The following is a 10843-nucleotide window of genomic DNA, read 5'->3' on the forward strand; positions in this document are numbered from 1 at the left end:
ACGGTACAGTGAATTCATGTCATGGGGCACTAAGACGAAATTAAAACTGAAAATTGGATAAACGTAAGTGAAGCCTGAACAGGTTGCCTGTGTCATAATAATTAGTATTGAAAATAAAAACAGACAGACAGACTGAAGAAATGTCATGTCTTTTTATACTATGTTCCAAATGAGGATTATAGAAATTAAAGTCTGCCTGGCTCCCTCTCCAGACTTATTAACAAGACAAATTGATCAAAGACAGATGGAGCCTCTCTTGTCTCAATAATACTTGTTTCATGACCTGTTTGCACGACTTGGCAAATGATAAGTATATTTAATGAACTTCTGAAATCTGCCTGTTATTGTGAAAGTTCATCGATAAAATTTGACTTTGAAAAACACTTTAGTTCTACTCAACAGGATCTTTCTAAAATGATCTGGTATATGCTAATCACATTTCTTTTGTGAAGTAAAATAAAACTATATTTAAGTATTTTCATTTAGAACAGCAATGATTATGTATTTACACTAAAAGGTAAAACAGAAGTGTGCTTAACTGTATTAAATGTGCGCTTGTAGTGTACTTCAAATTTTAAGAGTACTTTGAAAAAACTGTACTTGTAGATAGTACAGTTTTGTATTAATGAAATAAAAGGCTACTTAAGTGTACTTAAAGACAGACATTTCAATTTTTGTTTCTGAACACAATTAAGTGCACTTTTAAAAAGTGCATTTTGTAATGTCAAATAAAAATTTTACTTTAAAGTCCATTTTAAATCATTATGTTTAAATAATCTGTTGACGTTTTTTTTTTTTTTTTTTTTTAAAGAAGTACAAGTTGACTAACATAAATCACATGTGAAGTACTTGATGCTTGGTGTTATATTACATATTACATTTAAAAAAAAAGATTTACTTTTGGCATTTTAGCCTTTTTTACGATAGGACCGATCAGAACTGGAAGCGAAGTGATAGGGGAAAGGTCCATTTAAAGTAAATATATTTTAAATGTAGGCTACTAAATTTCAACTTCATCATTACAGTTGTATTTAAAAACATGCTATACAACTTTCATCAGAAGTAAAGTATAAAGTTTATAATAAATGATTTTGATTACATTCTGAAATACATTTGAACCATATTTCAAAGACAATAGCAGTAATTGTGAAAATATAAATATAAAGATGTATTAAATCCTACTTAAGTGGATTAAAAAAAAAGCACTCTTAAGTTCCAGTAATCCAGTAAGTATTTCATATAAACTTAAGCAAATATATTTTCAGTTAGTTGCAATTGACATGCAGATAAACATCCTGAAAACATTTACATTCAGTTTGCACTCAAGCATAGTCTTTCAAAGTATATTATTTCCTTGAGTTCAATTAAAACTTGTGTTCCACAGAAGTCATACTGCTTTGAAATGCCATGAGGGTGAGTAAATGATGACAGAATTCACTTTAACCCTAGCTTACATTATTCTCTCAAATACACAACTGACACAATTACCACTGGATAATGTATTATAAATGGACGTTGATGCTCAATCTGTACAGCAGACTGTATAAATGACACCTGGAGCCTTAGTTTGCTTACAGCCCAAATTCTCTTTGTCCACAGCTCTTCCAAAACATTTTATCCCATGAAAACGACGGTTTTAGCAGGTGCTAATCTGCCATTACATAATTAGTTGCAATTGCTCTTTGTGGCCTATCAGACTGAGCTTAGAAAATGGATACAATAGAAAGCAAATAGAAATGGTTTGAGCGGCCCCACGCACCGATGCCTGAGGCAGGTGTAAATTCACAGACCACACCACGTCTCACACCCTGGGAGGATACGAGCTCAGAGCTGTTCCCTCACAATTACCAGCAGTTTCATCTCAATAGGGATCATTACTAATGTTTCCATGACGGCAGCAAAAAAACACCTAACCATTTTGAAAAACTTAAGCATGCAACAAAAGAACTAAAAGGTTCAACATTTCATCTTGTGTGGATTACACAAACACATATGTGGATTACACAAGCATGATTACCGTCTGAATTACTCAATCACTCCTCCTCTAGATAAGAAACCTTTCTGCCCTGGAGAGCGTGTTTGTGCTGCAGTCCAAACCCCCGACTGTAATACATTAGCAGGATTAAAATTCCACAGGTAAATCCTGAAGAAACTGCCAGGTGTCTTACACGCTTCCCTTTAGCATGAAAAAGAAGTGTGCTTAATTGTATTGAATGTGCACTTGTAGTGTACTACAAAGTACATTTTAAAAATCTGTGCTTGCAGGTACTATAATATTAAGGAAATGAAAGGCTACTTAAGTATGCATATCTTTCATGCATACCTACTTGACTGATTCCTAACACACTTTTGTTTTTTTGTTTTTTGTTTTTATATTTTTTACGTCCTATGGAAGTCAATGGCTGCTATCAACTGTTTGGTTGCTAACATTCTTCAAAATATATTCGTTTGTGTTCAACATATGAAAGAAATTCATACAGATTTGGAATAACTTGAGGGTGAGCAAAGGACATAAATTACATTTTTGGGTGAACTATCCCTTTAAGTACTTTAAAGGGAAAGATACACATTGTAACAATGTCAAATTAAAAGTTTTTTTTTTTGTTTAAGTAAATTCGAAATTACTGTTTTAATAATCTTTTGTCATGCCTTGAATAAATGAGTACACTTATTTTGAAGTGTTAACTAAAGCACATTTACAGTATTTTACAGTACCATGTTTTTGATATTACATTTTTATGTACTAAATCACTACTTCAACTTTACAAATGGGCAATTATGAATATATTTAACTGGAAAACATTAAAGTATATTTTACTTTACCACAAATGCTTGTCAGTACATTCAGCAGTACACTATAACTATATCTTAAAGACAACATAATTTTGAAATTATGGTCACACTTTAGTATAGGGACCAATTCTCACTATTACCATGCCTATTATTAAAATATTGGCTGTTTATTAGTGCTTATAAAGCAAATATTCTGCATGACTATATCCCTAAAATACCTTAACAACTACCTTACTAACTATTAATAAGCAGCAAATTAGGAGTTTATACAGGCAAAAGCCTTAGTTAATGGGTTGTTAATAGTGAGAATTGGACCTTAAAATAAAGTTTGAGCGAAATTACATTTAAAGATGTACTTAAGTCCCACTTAAGTGGGTCTAAAAGCACTCTAAAGATCAGCTAATTGCATTTAATATAAATTTAATCTATAATACATTTACAATTAATTATAAATAACACACATTTAAGTGTCCGAAAACATTACATTCTGTTCACGCGCAAGTATATACTTTCAAGGTGTTTTAGTTCCAAAATAAGTACTTTTTTTAAAAGTATGCTAAAGTGTACTTCTTTTTCACAAGGGCCTGCTTCATCTTGCATGTCGTTTTATTTTTCCTTAATTATCCATTTTTTGTTCTCAAGCAATATTATGTGTCGCATAGAACAACACAATGATAGGTGACGGCCTAAACTCTGGCATATTGACATGTCTCCCTAACCACTGAAATATACCAGCATCAAAACCTATTGTGCTACATCCGGCAAACCACCGCAGTCCTGTCGGAGCTGTTGGCCTCACCCATTAGGTCCACAATGCACCAGACACCTTTCAAAAATCAGTACTTGCACAGGCATCTCACAAAGACAAAAATACCTTGAGGGTATTTTCAAATAGGATTATCTTGGGCTTGAGAACCAATTACTAGAAAGCCATTTAGGCATCTCATCTAGCAGCAATTACAGCCTACACCTCGATTGTTTCACTTTTGTTTAATATTGCCAGTTTGCTAATAATTAGCTTTATTTGCGTGTACACCTTCATTATAACATTCTTACAATAACAAAGACATAATTAAGTCATCCATTTGGCCTACATGATTTAAGCCTTTTGGCGTCTAAAAAGAATGAGTCCCATGTGTAAGAATTACAACTTTCTATAAACTATGTGTAATAAACCATAATTTATTTATGAGTCACAAGCATCTGTTTTATTTCTGTTGCTGTGTTTATTTATTTAATTAGTTATTTAAAAAAAAATACAAAATACCCAAGAAGTGCAGAGAGATAGAAAGAGAGCATGTGTGCATAATGCACTCTGCTGCCATCTATTGGTAATGAAGTTTAATTGTCAGCAACCAGAATTTTTTTAACTCGATATATAGAGATTTTCACTCCTCCAGTCTGCTATACAGAGCAAAGCATGCTGCAATCCAGTGTTTTATACTGCTGACTACTTCTAACCATGTACTTACACTTATTTTGCAGTTTTCTACCAAATGTTTGGAATAATTGTTTCTATAAATGTTTCTAAAATAAGCCTCTTATGCTCACCAAGGCTGCATTTATTTGATGAAAAATACAGTAAAAAAGTATTATTGTGAAATATTATTTATTATATATGTATTATTATTTTTAACTATAATATGTCAATTAATATTATATTTCAACTCAATACATTTTAAATGTACTAAATTGCTACTTCATCATTACAAATGTGTAATTTGGTCAAAGACGAGATGTCCCATTTTGGTGTTCACATCAAATTACATTTACAAAAGTGATTTTATATACATTAGAAAGCATATTACATGCAAGTAAAGTGTCTACTTTACTTTTTAAAATTGCTTGTGAAAATAAAATGTCAAAATATGGGTAAAATAATGTTCCTTCGTCATTCAAATGTAAAGCTGTATTAAACTGTTATTGTTTTGATGCTTGAAAACCCACTTTTGTCTTTGACCCAGTTACAAATATATCTCAATGCATACACATTTCAGTGATATTAAAGTATATTTTAAAGTAGATAAATGTCTGAATGCATTGTTTCAAGAAACGTTAAATCTCTTGAAACTATACATTCAGCACACTTTAACCATATTTCAAAGACAAGTAATTCAGCTAATTGCTTTTAATATAAATTTAACCTATAATATATTTTATTGAATTAGCATGCACTTCAGTATATTCTTTCCATAATAAGTGCTCTTATAAATATGCTAAAATGTACTGCTTTTACACAGGAAAAGTGCTTGTTTAGGTAATATTTTGAGAGTATTTGTGACCCTGGACCACAAAACCAGTCATAAGGGTCAATTTTTCGAAATTGAGATTTATACAAAGCTGAAGCTGAATAAATAAGCTTTCCATTGATGTATGGTTTGTTAGGATAAGACAATATTCGGCTGAGATACGACTATTTGAAAATCTGGAATCTGAGGGTGCAAAAAAAATCTAAATATTGAGAAAATCGCCTTTAAAGTTCTTAGCAATGCATATTACTAATCAAAAATTAAGTTTTGTAAGGAAATGTACAAAATATCTTCATGGAACATGATCTTTACTTAATGTCCTAATGATTTTTGGCATAAAAAAAAAATCAATTATTTTGACCCATACAATGTATTTTTGGCTATTGCTTCAAATATACCCCAGCGACTTAAGACTGGTTTTGTGGTTCAGGGTCATATTTAAGCTTTAGTTGCGTTAGTTTGAAGAATGTTTTTCAAATATGGCTGCTGGTTTGTTGGAGTAGGAAACAAGAGTCATAGTTTCTCTTTTTCTAACAAACATTTTATGATTCCTATGAATTTTTAGGAAACGCCAATAGACAAAACAGCTTATCCATGCATTCAATTACAAGCCAACCAGATGGACCCGATTTCTAATCCATGGATATATTGACAAAGGCGATGAGAACTGGCCTGCTGACTCGTGTAAGGACTTATTAATGGCTGGTGTTGGACAGGGTGGACAGGGTGAAGTGTTTTCAAATCCTTTAATTTAAATGCACTCGTCTGACATCCAGCTCATGTTGACAGCTGAAGATGTGAACTACATACAGTATGTGTGGACTGGAAAATAGTGGGTGGAAACTCTACACTCGGACAGCCAATAACATGAGAGCGGTTGAAACTCACATGATCTCAGTATATGAAACAAGCTGAAACAAGACATCCTCACAATTACCCAAAAATGTAAAACATATCTCCTAATGTTTTGGCAGTCTTTAGATAATAATATAGTCTTGTGAAGCATTTATTTGGAGTTACTAGGCTTCCACAACAGACTCCATTCCCATCAAAACATCTGTCATCAGAGTGGAAATTCACACAGACAGTAAACAGCACATCACACAAGGTCACAGCTAGCACTCAGTGGCTTCACATGCAGCTTAAACTGGATTAAATAAAGCCATATTCTATTCTATTCTATTCTTCTTTCACCCACTCAATCTGTAATATATTTATTTCACATTTTTATAATAATATTAAAAGCATCTAGTAAATAATAAAAAATAATTTTTAAAAATAACAAAAGCATCAAACTCTAAATAAGACAAAAATACATACTGTATGTACATATTATTTACAACTGTTAAACAAATCAAATCTTATATCTGAGCAAATTTTTTGTCTATATTCTAGCTCTGCTCACTCTGTTCATTCTCTCAACCAACTACATGAAGTGAATTGTGAGAAACTTTTAAAAACAGAATTGTAACTCAAATGAGTTTGCATGAATGCTTCAAAAAATAAATACATAAATATGTACACTACCATTCAAAAGTTTGGGGCCATAGGATTTTTTTTTAATATATATATATTTGAAAGAAGTGTCTTATGCTCAACACGGCTGCATTTATTTGATACAATAAAAACAGTAATATTGTGAAATATGACTACATTGTAAAATGTTCTATTTGAATATATTGTCAATTTTAATTTATTCCTGTGATACAAAGCTGAATTTTCAGCATCTTTACCCCAGTCTTCAGTGTCACGTGATCCTTCAGAAATCATTCGATGCTGATTTTGTACTTTAAAAAAACTTTTCTTATCATTATCAATGTAAAAAAGACATTTTCATCAGGATTCTTTGATGAATAGGAAGTTCAGAAGAACAGCATTTATTTCAAATAGAAATAACTTGTAATGTCACAAGTTAAAAATCTTTACTGTCTTTACTGTCATCTTTGATCAATTTAATGCATCCTTGCTGAAATAAAAATGAATTTCTTTCTTTCAAGACCTCCCCTAAAACTATATAGGATTGGAATTGCTATTTCTCTACAAAACCAATTTCAAGCATTTAAAGCAGAAATCTACAGGTTTTTAAGATCATGGGACACATAAGTTTAGTCAAGCATGTCCAAGTATTATATTATTATTTGCTTGTCAATGATATAGAAAATGGATGAGTTTTGGGCCGTGCAATTTATATTTTAAGGTTGTTTTTTTTTTGTTTTTTTAGGAATGGCTCATACAGTATTAAACCTAAATTGAGGAAAACACATGCTTGGCCTTTACATTATATTATTTGACAGTGAGAAGACGGTTGAGAAATTTTGCAGTGTTACTGCCTAATTTATGATACATGATTTAAAACAGAACAATTAGAGATCTATAACATTTCTAACAACACACTGACATTTTAAATTCGCATTAAATGCCATAAGATTTGGCCCTTTAGGAAAGTTCTCCTGTACTTTTAAAGACCACTGATTAGTATGACGGGCACAGTATATTATGTATTACACTATGCCATCAAAACTAAGCATTGTGCACTGTCATGCATATGTGTGCATGCAACTGGTCATTTTTAGCAAGATAGCAGGGCATCAGAGAGTTTTGTGGAGCAGAACCACTGGTTAAGCACCATTTCAAACCGAAAGCAGGTTTCTTTTGAAATCAGCTGGAGTGGGTTAGCGGATGGGGGGTGGGAGTGACATCGCGGCTCAAGTGGCAACATTTGTGCAATTCCAGCGGGACAGGATCGGAGGCCACAGCTGAATCTGTTCTGTTTGATCCGGTCGATGAGAAAGACTGAAGCAGGCAAAGCTACATAGCTGAAACTCTTTAGACGCATGCTGGTTAACTCATGGTGTGAGAAAACAAGACAAATCCCACTGACCCATTCTCTGATCCTTCTTCCTCTTTTCCATTCATCCCTTCATTCGGTTTATCTCCTTCTCCCTGTTATTTTTACTGCGCTACATTTCCAGGTGCCTGAGACGACCATCTGAGAGCCTACAAGCACTACAGCGACAGCTTCCAAAGCCTCAAAGGTTTATGTGATACCGCTGCTCTGACAGAGACAAGTTTGGGTCCGTAAGTGGGATTTTACCTTGGTCCGAAAAATACAAACCAAGCAGAAGATGTTTGTGAGTTGTTCGCTAATAAACGCGAGTGTCCGCAGGTCTAATGTGAAAACTTGAGACAAAGAGGGGAGGTTGAATTGGGGACTTCAGGGACCACCTGCTGCAGCACAAGACACTGATATGGCTGTGAACGGTTTCTATGGTTTTAGAAGTTGATTTGGGCCCAGGCCCAGTGGACGGTTTCTGCTGTGGTCTCTGACAGAGGGACCGTATCTGCAGCTGTCCCTGTTAATTATACTGTTATCCCGGGTTTGGGAGGCGTCCCAATCAAACTGTGGAGGAGACACAGAGCATGACTTCATTGACTCCACGTCCACAGGGAATGCTATCTCCCATTTTGCACTCCTCATAAATGCCTTTGGGTGTGATGGCTTTATCTAGATCACACCTATAAACTCTACTGTTCCCACACTGTAAAGCATGGTAAATTACCACCCTCCCCTTTGAACAGATGGTGTACAGTCACATAAGAAAAAAAATCATGCTTTCGAAAACAATACAATTCATAATTATGACATACAGTCACATTTCAACATTTTATCTCATAATTTTGACTTTTTATATCACTTTCAACTTCATCTCATAATGACTTATGTCTTAATTTAAAATTTTAATCTCATAATTGTGACTTTTATTTCATAATTTCAATTTTTAAAATCTCAATTATGACTTAGTATGTCATAATGTATCTCACAGTTTTGACCTTTTGTCATAATTTAATCCATTATGTCATAACTGGTTTTATGCTATAATTTTTACATTTTATCTCATAATTATCATCATATTTTTGTCTTTTTATCGCAATTATGACTTAGTATCTCATAATGTTGTATTTTTTGTCAAATTTTGTCATCTGGTTTTATGTCGTAATTTTGACTTTTTATCTCATACTGATGACTTTATAAAGTGGTAGTTGTTTTTATGTCATCATTTCAACTTTTTGCCACATAATTATGACAGTGGTACTTGTCATTTAGGTCATAATAATGACTTTTTATTTGATAATTTGACTGTCATAATTTCAGCTTTTTGTCATAATTGATTTGATCTCATAATGACTTAGTATGTCACAATTACATTTTTTTAATCTCATAAATATGACAGTATCATTATGTTAACTTTGCCATAATTATGACTTTTATGTCATAATTTCAATTTTTAATCACAATTATGACTTAGTATCTCATAATTGATCTCACAATTTTGTATTTTTGTAATAATTTCATCTTCTATGTCTGAATTGGTTTTATTCTATAATGTTGACATTTTATCTCAAAATTATGATCATTTTTGTCCTTTATAACAGTCGACTATTTGTCATCATTTCATCTTTTATGTCAGAACTGGTTTTATGCTGTAATGTTGAGTTTATCTCATAATTATGGTTTTTACTCATTTTGACTTTTTATTTCAATTATGACTTAGTATCTCATAATGTTGACTTTTTGTCATAATAATTACTTTTTATGTGGTAATTGTTTTTGTCACCATTTCAACTTCCTGCCTTATATGTCACACCCTTGTACTGTTTTGTTGTGTTTTCATCCCTCATGTGTTCCTTGACCTAGTTTCTGTCTCCCCTTGATTATCCTAGTCAGTTCACCTGTGTCTAGTTAATTTAGCCGTTAGTCCCTCATTGGTCTGTCTACTTAAGTTGTAGTTGTTTCAGTTTGTCCTTGTCAAGTGTAAACGCCGATTGCTACGTGTGATTCCTGCCTTCCTTCTGTGGATTATCTCTATGTGGATTCATTAAAGACTGTTTACTTTAGGATCATTAATCTTCTTCGTGCGTTTCTTATACACTGTAGTGTGACAGAACCCTGGACCTACAAAAAGGAATATGGAATGGGCAACTAAATTCTCTGCCGTGGCTTGGGAGAGCCACGACTTTTACTCATTTACTCTGGGGTTTGCTCATCTGGCAATTATGAGCCCCTTCGATGACGAGACCCTGAAATCCCTTTTCCGGATCGGGGCAAACTTTCACTGCCCTATGGACCTCCCAGACACCACATGACTGAACTGGAGGGAGTCCATTTTCCAGTGTGTGGAGGTTGTCCTCCCCCGATCAGGAACACCACTTGACCCAGACTCCGTGGAGCAACAGCCTGAGCCCACCGCAGACCAGAGCCTCAAGAGCCAGAGCCTCATGAATCGTCTGACCAGGTGCGAGAGCCGGCTACTGAGCACGTGCCAGTGGATGAAGCAAGGGAGTGCGAGGGCTTGGAGGAAAGCCCCGCCCACTGCACCACCGCTGAGGGTGAGATCCCGCTGGCCTCTGAGGATTTATATGCGGACATGCCCACTCTTCTCCCACCATCATCTGAACTGTCAAGCTGCCCGAACTGTCTGTCTGTCCTGTCCCATAACAGGTCATTCCCCTGTCTGCTGCGCTCCCGCTATTGGGAGTCCCGATCTGGTGTAGGGTGTGGGCAGCACATACCATCCCTGAAGTTGGCGCCAATAGCCTCGTGGTTAGTGCGTTGACATACAGTGCAGCTGCGTTCAGGGCGACCTGAGTTCGATTCCCGTCTCGAGGTCCTTTGCCGGTCCCGCTCCCCTCTCTCCTCCCAGTGCTTTCCTGGCATCACTCTACTGTCCTATTTCAATAAAAGGCATAAAAAGCCCATAAAAAAACATCCCTGAAAACCCTGGCGCTCACAAATTCCCACC

The sequence above is a fragment of the Sinocyclocheilus rhinocerous genome, unplaced genomic scaffold (genome assembly GCF_001515625.1).
Source record: "Sinocyclocheilus rhinocerous isolate Xijiao unplaced genomic scaffold, SAMN03320098_v1.1 scaffold756, whole genome shotgun sequence".
In the NCBI taxonomy this organism is placed as follows: Eukaryota; Metazoa; Chordata; class Actinopteri; order Cypriniformes; family Cyprinidae; genus Sinocyclocheilus; species Sinocyclocheilus rhinocerous.